The sequence below is a fragment of the Taudactylus pleione genome, unplaced genomic scaffold (assembly GCF_031769625.1).
Source record: "Taudactylus pleione unplaced genomic scaffold, aTauple2 ptg000268l, whole genome shotgun sequence".
NCBI lineage: Eukaryota > Metazoa > Chordata > Amphibia > Anura > Myobatrachidae > Taudactylus > Taudactylus pleione.
In genome coordinates, this window is record NW_028284670.1 from 4,470,076 (window position 1) to 4,480,359 (window position 10,284).

Below are 10,284 nucleotides of genomic sequence, written 5' to 3' on the forward strand. Positions count from 1 at the left end.
TGTGGTTACATACAGTGAGGGTCGGGGAGGGTGAGACATGTGGGAGCAGTGTGATTACACACAGTGGGGAGGGTGGGACGTGTGGGAGCAGTGTGATTACATACAGTGGGGAGGGTGGGACGTGTGGGAGCAGTGTGATTACATACAGTGGGGAGGGTGAGACATGTGGGAGCAGTGTGATTACATACAGTGGGGAGGGTGAGACGTGTGGGAGCAGTGTGATTACACACAGTGGGGAGGGTGGGACATGTCGGAGCAGTGTGATTACACACAGTGGGGAGGGTGGGACGTGTGGGAGCAGTGTTATTACATACAGTGGGGAGGGTGAGACATGTGGGAGCAGTGTGATTACATACAGTGGGGAGGGTGGGACGTGTGGGAGCAGTGTGATTACATACAGTGGGGAGGGTGGGACGTGTGGGAGCAGTGTGATTACACACAGTGGGGAGGGTGGGATGTGTGGGAGCAGTGTGATTACACACAGTGGGGAGGGTGGGACGTGTGGGAGCAGTGTGATTACACACAGTTGGGAGGGTGGGACGTGTGGGAGCAGTGTGATTACACACAGTGGGGAGGGTGGGACGTGTGGGAGCAGTGTGATTACATACAGTGGGGAGGGTGGGACGTGTGGGAGCAGTGTGATTACATACAGTGGGGAGGGTGGGACATGTGGGAGCAGTGTGATTACATACAGTGGGGAGGGTGGGACGTGTGGGAGCAGTGTGATTACACACAGTGGGGAGGGTGGGACGTGTGGGAACAGTGTGATTACACACAGTGGGGATGGTGGGACGTGTGGGAGCAGTGTGATTACACACAGTGGGGAGGGTGGGACATGTGGGAGCAGTGTGATTACATACAGTGGGGAGGGTGAGACGTGTGGGAGCAGTGTGATTACATACAGTGGGGAGGGTGGGACGTGTGGGAGCAGTGTGATTACATACAGTGGGGAGGGTGAGACATGTGGGAGCAGTGTGATTACACACAGTGGGGATGGTGGGACATGTGGGAGCAGTGTGATTACACACAGTGGGGATGGTGGGACATGTGGGAGCAGTGGGATTACACACAGTGGGGAAGGTGGGACGTGTGGGAGCAGTGTGATTACACACAGTGGGGATGGTGGGACATGTGGGAGCAGTGTGATTACTAAGGGTGAGCGGGTTCGGATTTCTGAAATCCGAACCCCCCCGAGCCCCCCCGATCCGAGGCAGATCCGAGTCAGGCTCGACTTTTCCCGCCGGACTCGGATCTGAAATCGAGGCAAAACGTCATCATCCCGCCTTCCGAGTCTCGCGGGTTTTGGATCCTATATAAGGTACCCGTGTTGGCGCCATTTTCTCACTCGGCTGTGGACAGTGAAGAGGGAGGGTGGAAGTTAGGGCTGTGTAGTGTAGTGTAGTGTAGTGCTGCTGTTGTCCACTACTTCAAAGTCCATAGGGGCTGGCTCTGTTGTGCTGTGCTGCTGTTGTTAATAGGGGCTGAGTCCACTACTTCAAAGTCCATAGGGGCTGGCTGGACTGTGTTGTGCAGTCAGTTCTCCATAGGGGCTGTGTCCACTCCAAAGTCCTGTGCAGTGTCCCAGTCCTAAAGGGGTGCTGTAGTGTTGTCCAGGGGGTGCTCTGTCCATCAGGGGTGCTCCCCCCAAGTGCTAAAAAAATAATATATTTTCTGTGTTTGTGAATTGTGTGCGCAGTAGCCGCACGTGCATCAACAAAGTAGTGCCAAGGGTGCGCCTGTGTCATAAGTAAAGGGCCGGCTGGCTTGACCGTTAAGGGTGCTGTAACCCCCGAATGTACACTCCAGTCCAAACCAAAAAAAAAATTATTTTCTGTGTTTGTGAATTGTGTGCGTAGTAGCCGCACGTGCATCAACAAAGTAGTGCCAAGCGTGAGCCTGTGTCATAAGTAAAGGGCCGGCTGGCTTGACCGTTAAAGGGTGCTGTAACCCCCGAAAGTACACTCCAGTCCAAACCAAAAAAAAAATTATTTTCGGTGTTTGTGAATTGTGTGCGCAGTAGCCGCACGTGCATCAACAAAGTAGTGCCAAGCGTGCGCCTGTGTCATAAGTAAAGGGCCGGCTGGCTTGACCGTTAAGGGTGCTGTAACCCCCGAAAGTACACTCCAGTCCAAACCCCCAAAAAAATTATTTTTTGTGTTTGTGAATTGTGTGCGCAGTAGCCGCACGTGCAACAACAAAGTAGTGCCAAGCGTGCGCCTGTGTCATAAGTAAAGGGCCGGCTGGCTTGACCGTTAATGGGTGCTGTAACCCCCGAAAGTACACTCCAGTCCAAACCAAAAAAAAATTATTTTCTGTGTTTGTGAATTGTGTGCGCAGTAGCCGCACGTGCATCAACAAAGTAGTGCCAAGCGTGCGCCTGTGTCATAAGTAAAGGGCCGGCTGGCTAGACCGTTAAAGGGTGCTGTAACCCCCGAAAGTACACTCCAGTCCAAACCAAAAAAAAATTATTTTCTGTGTTTGTGAATTGTGTGCGCAGTAGCCGCACGTGCATCAACAAAGTAGTGCCAAGCTTGCGCCTGTGTCATAAGTAAAGGGCCGGCTGGCTTGACCGTTGAGGGTGCTGTAACCCCCGAAAGTACACTCCGTCCAAACCAAAAAAAAAATTATTTTCTGTGTTTGTGAATTGTGTGCGCAGTAGCCGCACGTGCATCAAAAAAGTAGTGCCAAGCGTGCGCCTGTGTCATAAGTGAAGGGCCGGCTGGCTTGACCGTTAAAGGGTGCTGTAACCCCCGAAAGTACACTCCAGTCCAAACCAAAAAAAAATTATTTTCTGTGTTTGTGAATTGTGTGCGCAGTAGCCGCACGTGCATCAACAAAGTAGTGCCAAGCGTGCGCCTGCGTCATAAGTAAAGGGCCGGCTGGCTTGACCGTTAAAGGGTGCTGTAACCCCTGAAAGTACACTCCAGTCCAAACCCAAAAAAAATTATTTTCTGTGTTTGTGAATTGTGTGCGCAGTAGCCGCACGTGCATCAACAAAGTAGTGCCAAGCGTGCGCCTGTGTCATAAGTAAAGGGCCGGCTGGCTTGACCGTTAAAGGGTGCTGTAACCCCCGAAAGTACACTCCAGTCCAAACCAAAAAAAAATTATTTTCTGTGTTTGCGAATTGTGTGCGCAGTAGCCGCACGTGCATCAACAAAGTAGTGCCAAGCGTGCGCCTGTGTCATAAGTAAAGGGCCGGCTGGCTTGACCGTTAAGGGTGCTGCAACCCCCGAAACTACACTCCAGTCCAAACCAAAAAAAAAATTATTTTCTGTGTTTAGCCGCACGTATATATCAAATCGATATAACATAAATGGAGGACCAAACTTTCTCTGATAAAAATAAAATAGAGAAAGATCAAGAACCACTTCCTCCTAGTGCTGAAGCTGCTGCCACTAGTCATGACATAGACGATAACATGCCATCAACGTCGTCTGCCAAGGCCGATGCCCAATGTCATAGTAGAGTTCACATACAATCCCAAATGGCAAAGTTCAGGAAAATGACCTTGAAAAAGACATTTAAATCAGCTGAAGAGAAACGTAAACTTGCCAATATGCCATTTACGACACGGAGTGGCAAGGAACGGCTAAGGTCGATCCCTAGTATGTTCATGACTAGTGGTTCAGCTTCACATGACGATGGAAGCCCTCCTCCCACTAAAAAAATCAAAAGAGTTAAGCTGGCAAAAGCACAGCGAAGAACTGTGCTTTCTAAGAAGATATCACAAATCCCCAAGGAGAGTCCAAGTGTGGTGGTGGTTGCGATGCCTGACCTTCCCAGCACTGGACGGGAAGAGGTGGCTCTTTCCACCATTTGCACGCCCCCTGCAAGTGCTGAAAGGAGCACCCACAGTCCACTTGCTGATATGCAAATTGAAGATGTCACTGTTGAAGTACAACAGGATGAGGATACTGGTGTATCTAGCGCTGAGGAGGAAGTTGGCGAGGAGGATTCTGATGGTGATGTGGTTTGTTTAAATCAGGCTCTGGGGGAGACAGTTGTTGTCCGTGGGATGAAAAAGCCCATCACAGTCATGCCTGGGCAGAAGACCAAACATTCCACCTCTTTGGTCTGGCAATATTTCTATCCAAATCCGGACAACAACTGTCTTGCCATATGTACCATATGTAAAGGTGAAATAAGTAGGGGTAGGGACGTCAACCACCTAGGAACATCCTCCCTTATACGGCACCTGCAGCGCATTCATAAAAAGTTACTGTCAAGTTCAGAAACTTTGGCTAAGACCGTAAGCAGTCCAGGGACACCTAAATCCCGTTGTCCTGTTGTATCCAAGCGCCTGCAAACCACACGGTCAACTCCCTCCTCATCAATTTCCTCCTTAGTCAGGATCGGAAGTAGTCCTGCAGGCCATGTCACTGGCATGACTGACTCTCCTATCCGGGATTCCTCCGGAGGATCCTGCATTGCTACGCCTACTGCTGCCGCTGCTGCTGTTGCTGCTGCTGGGAGTCGTTCATCATCCCAGAGAGGAAGTAGGAACACCACTACTTTTACTAAACAATTGACCCTCCAACAGTCCTTAGCGAGGAGGATGAAGTACGACAGCAGTCATCCTGAAGCAAAACGTATAACTGAGGCCTTGACTGCTATGTTGGTGTTAGACGTGCGTCCGGTATCCGCCATTAGTGCAGTGGGATTTAGACAATTGATGGAGGTAGTGTGTCTCCGGTTCCAAATCCCATCTAGATTCCACTTCACTAGGCAGGCGATACCGAGACTGTACAGAAACGTCAGAAAAAGTGTCCTCAGTGTCCTGAAAAATGCCGTTGTACACAATGTCCACTTAACCACGGACATGTGGACAAGTGGAACAGGGCAGACTAAGGACTATATGACTGTGACAGCCCAATGGGTAGATGTATCACCTTACGCAGCAACAGCAGCAGCGTCACCAGTAGCAGCATCTCGGAAACACCAGCTCGTTACAAGGCAGGCTATGCTGTGTATCACCGGTTTCAGTAAGAGGCACACCGCCGACAACCTCTTAGAGAAACTGAGGGAAATCATCGCCCAGTGGCTTACCCCACTTAGACTCTCCTGGGGATTTGTGATATCTGACAACGCCACCAATATTGTGCGGGCATTACATCTGGGCAAATTCCAGCACATCCCATGTTTTGCTCACACAATAAACTTGGTGGTGCAGAATTTTCTGAAAAGCGACAGGGGCGTGCAGGAGACGCTTTGGGTGGCCCGAAAAATTTCGGGCCACTTTCGCCATTCAGCGACTGCGTGCCGAAGACTGGAGCGCCAGCAAACACTCTTGAACCTGCCCCGCCATCACCTGAAGCAAGAGGTTGTGACGCGGTGGAACTCAACCCTCTATATGCTTCAGAGGATGGAGGAGCAGCAAAAGGCCATACAAGCCTATACATCCACCTATGACATAGGCAAAGGAGGGGGTATGCACCTGACTCAAGCGCAGTGGAGAATGATTTCCGTGTTGTGCAAGGTTCTCCAGCCCTTCGAACTTGCCACACGTGAAGTCAGTTCAGACACTGCCAGCTTGAGTCAGGTCATTCCCCTCATCAGGCTTTTGCAGATGCAGCTGGAGAAAGTGAAGGAGGAACTAAGACGGAGCGATTCCGCTCGGCATGTGGGACTTGTGGATGAAGCCCTTCATTCGCTTTGCCAGGATTCCAGGGTGGTCAATCTGTTGAAATCAGACCACTACATTTTGGCCACCGTGCTCAATCCTAGGTTTAAAGCCTATGTGGTGTCTCTCTTTCCGGCCGACACAAGCCTGCAGAGGTGCAAAGACCTGCTGGTGAACACACTGTCAGCTGAACGTGACACGTCAATGGCTCCTTCTTCATTTTCTCCTGCAACTGGGGCTGCCAGGAAAAACTTAGGTATCCTAAGCAACCCGCTGGCAGTGATGCAGGGCAGGCAGGACCAAGTTTGGACATCTGGTCCGGACTGAAGGACCTGGCAACAATTTCTGACATGTCTACTGTCACTGCATATGATACTGTCACCATTGACAGAATGGTGGAGGATTACATCGGTGACAGCATCCAAGTAGGCATGTCAGACAGTCCATACCTGTACTGGCAGGAAAAAGAGGCAATTTGGAGGCCCCTGTACAAACTGGCTCTATTTTACCTGAGTTGCCCCCCCTCCAGTGTGTACTCCGAAAGAGTGTTTAGTGCAGCTGGGAACCTTGTCAGTGAAAGGCGTAGGAGGTTGCTTCCACAGAATGTGGAGAAGATGATGTTCATCAAAATTTATTATCAGCTCTTCCAGGGAGACCAGCCTCCAGAAGGTACAGAGGGACCTGTGGTGGTGGATTCAAGTGGGGACAAGTTAATACTTTGTGAGGATGAGGATGTACACACTGAAGAGGGTGAGGAATCGGTGGATGAGGAGGATGAGGATGACATCTTGCCTCCGTAGAGCCAGTTTGTGCAGGGACACATTAATTGCCAGCTTGTTTTGTGGGGGCCCAAACGAACCAATCATTTCAGCCACAGTTGTGTGGCAGACCCTGGCGCTGAAATGATTGATTTGTTAAAGTGTGCATGTCCTGTTTATACAACATAAGGGTGGGTGGGAGGGCCCAAGGACAATTCCATCTTGCACCTCTTTTTTTTCTTTGCATTATGTACAGATTGGGGCCTAGTTTTTCTAACTGCCATCCTGTCTGCCACTGCAGTGTCACTCCTAGATGGGTCATGTGTTTGTGCCGCCCACTCGTGTCGCTTAGCATAGTCATCCAGCTACCTCGGTGCAACCTTTTGGACATAAAAACACTATTGAGAGGTGTGAGGTGTTCAGAATAGACTGGAAATGCGTGGAAATTAATGGTATTGAGGTTAATAATAGCATAGGAGCAGAAAAACCTACAAATTCTGTGATTTTAGCTGTTTTTATGCTTTTTTAAAAAAAAATACAGATCCAAAACACAAAACCCAGAACCCAAAACACGGAAGGGTGGTTTTGGCAAAACCAATCCAGATCCAAAACACGAAGAAAGATCCAGATCCAAAACCAAAACACAAAACACGAAAAGTGGCCGGTGCACACCCCTAGTGATTACACACAGTGGGGAGGGTGGGATGTGTGGGAGCAGTGTGATTACACAGTGGGGAGGGTGGGATGTGTGGGAGCAGTGTGATTACACACAGTGGGGAGGGTGGGACGTGTGGGAGCAGTGTTTATGCTAGAGGGGGGTACTGTGCTTGGAGAAGAATAGTATCTATATGATGGTGCAAAGGATGTTAATCTGTAGGCAAATTATGGTTAATGAATGCACTTGTAACAACTTCTGGAACTCACACAGTGTATGGAGAATATTTGTATTTATTGGAATACAATGCTCTTATATCAAATGACAGGCAAATTGATGGCTGTTAGGTGTAGTGCTGTATGGAGATAGGCAGTCTCATAGCTTACCAGACGTGCTGATAATTATCTCGTACTCCAATAATGAATAGTGTTAAGTCTGGGGTGGGATGTTACCAGAATGATGATTGTGTACAGGATAAATGCATCAAGCAGTGGTCTGCTATAGTCACTTATGGGTGGCAAAGTTAACTGTGGGTGTTTGTGTACGCGAGGTGCGTAAGTGGTGTCTGGCGGTGCGGCGTCCCGGGACCCCCAGGTGCACCTACTTACCCTCGGCGTCTGCTTGGTTCACCTCCGGGTGTACCCTTTATCTTCTTTATCATCCTCCTGGTCTCCGCTGTCCAGCTTCTTCCAAGGTGCAGTCCACACTGTGCACTGCGAGACTTCCGGGTGTCACGATCCCGCTCGATCTCGTGGCACCCGGGCTCAACAGTACGCACAGCGGCTCAACTCGCAAAGGATGCGAGGAGACTCCGGGTTCCTGATTCCTGATTAGAAAAATGTTCATGAACCGCCGAGCGACAGTGGTGAAGATCTCGCTCTCAGGCAGATTTTCTCCATTTCAAATTCATGCTGTCATCCTACAGTGCTGCCCTTTCCCTCTCTAACCAGTCATATTTCAAGAATCTCATCTCCTCCCTGTCCTCAAATCCCCAGCGTCTCTTTTCTACCTTCAACTCCCTCCTCTGCCCACCCCCACCTCGTCTCCCCTCCTTGCTCTCTGCCACTGACTTTGCTACCTATTTCACATCTAAAATTGATTCCATATGTCAGGACATCATATCCAACCAGTCCCCAGCTCTCCACCTCCTCCTTTCCCGGATCACCCCTCCCCATTCATTTTACAGACTCTGACATCCTTCTCCCCTGTGACTGGAGAGGAAGTTAAGGCCCTTATCCAGTCCTCCCCCCCTTCCACCTCTCCCCTCGACCCTATCCCCTCCCACCTCCTCTGCTACCTCTCTCCTTCTGCCTGCTCCCATCTTGCCCACCTCCTTAATTTCTCCCTCTCTTCTGGCAATGTTCCTTCTGCATTCAAGCATGCCCATGTCTCCCCCATTCTTAAAAAACCTAACCTTGATCCTAACATTCTGGCTTCCGTTCTCTCCACTCCACTGAAACTGCCCTCACAAAAGTCAGCAACGACCTCCTTGCTGCCAAATCCAAGGGCCACTACAACACTGCTCATTCTCCTTGATCTCTCTGCTGCTTTTGTCACTGTGGACCACCCTCTACTGCTGCATATCCTTCACTCCCTTGGTCTACGTGACACTGCTCTCTCCTGGCTGTCCTCCTACCTCCTTCTCTGTTTCCTCTCATGGCGACTCCTCCCCCCCACAGCCTCTTACAGTAGGTGTTTCCCAAGGTTCTGTTCTTGGACCTCTCCTATTCTCTCTCTATATGTCTTCTCTAGGTAAACTCATCAGCTTTTTTGACCTCCATTATCATCTCTATGCTGATGATACTCAGATCTACCTTTCCTCACCTGATATTTCCCCCTCTCTACTGACTCGTATCTCTAACTGTCTCTCTGCTATCTCTTCCAGGATGTCCCAGCAATTTCTCAAACTTAATATGTCTAAGACTGAGCTGATAGTCTTCCCACCCTCCCACATAACATCATGTCCCACTATTTCTTTATTAATAGATGGCATTACTATCTCATCTAGTCCCAAAGTGCGTTGTCTTGGAGTCATCCTGGACTCTACCCTCTCCTTCAATCCACACATTCAGAACCTCTCGCAGTCCTGTCATTTCCATTTCAAGAATATTTCCAAGATCAGACCCTTTCTCACCCAGGATGCTACCAAAACCCTTGTACATTCACTGGTCATGTCCAGATTGGACTACAGTAACCTTCTACTAGCTGGCCTCTCCAAATCCCATCTCTCTCCTCTCCAGTCTGTGCTCAATGCTGCCGCTCGGCTCATCTTCCTCTACAAATGCTCTACATCTGTTTCCCCTCTTTTGCAAGCCCTCCACTGGCTCCCATTCCCTTTCAGAACCCAATTCAAGGCTCTTACACTCACTTACAAAGCCCTCAACCATTCCTCTCCCATTTACATCTCTGATCTCATCTCCCTTCACTCTTCTGTCCGCCCTCTTCGTTCACTTAATACACGCCGCCTTTCATGCCAATTGATTACTTCCTCCCACTCCCACCTCCAAGACTTTGCCCGTGCTGCTCCTCACCTTTGGAACTCCCTCCCTCTCCCTATCAGACTCTGCACCTCTCTACCATCTTTCAAACGAGCTCTTAAGACCCACTACTTCATTAAAGCCTTCCAGCTCTCGTCCTAACTTGCTGCTACATCTTCCTTTCTCCCGGCCCACCCCATTCTGTGTCACTCCTGTTTGTCTTCCCCTCCCTTAAAGAATGTAAGCTCTTTCGAGCAGGGCCCTCTACCCTCTTGTGCTTCTCCCTACTGTAATTTAATTTATCTCTTACTAGCCTCTAGGGCAACTAACACTTGGCTGCTTATGCGGGCGTTAATGTCACTAATATAGCAATGTTTATCCATATCCTGTATTGTATTGTATTGTAAGTCAATGGTTACTTTTTTGTCTATGTACTTTGTAAGGCGCTGCGGAACACTTGTGGCGCCATATAAATAAATGATAATAATAATAATATGGTTCATCTCTGATATAAAAGAGTATAAGTCTCTAAGGCATAATCTCCGACGCGTTGTTGGCCTTCCGGGCCTTCCTCAGGGAGTATAATGTGCGTCATCTTGTGTGTGGTGTCTCTATATATAGGGGAGTTCCACTCACCGCCATGTTGTGTGTGGCAACTCCCTCATTGTGGGTTGTGGCCATACTCTATTGGATGTGTATAGAGGCCATCTTTGTGAAGGGAAAATATGAAACGATGGCCATTTTGGTTCAGGGAAAGATCTAACTAGGAGTGTG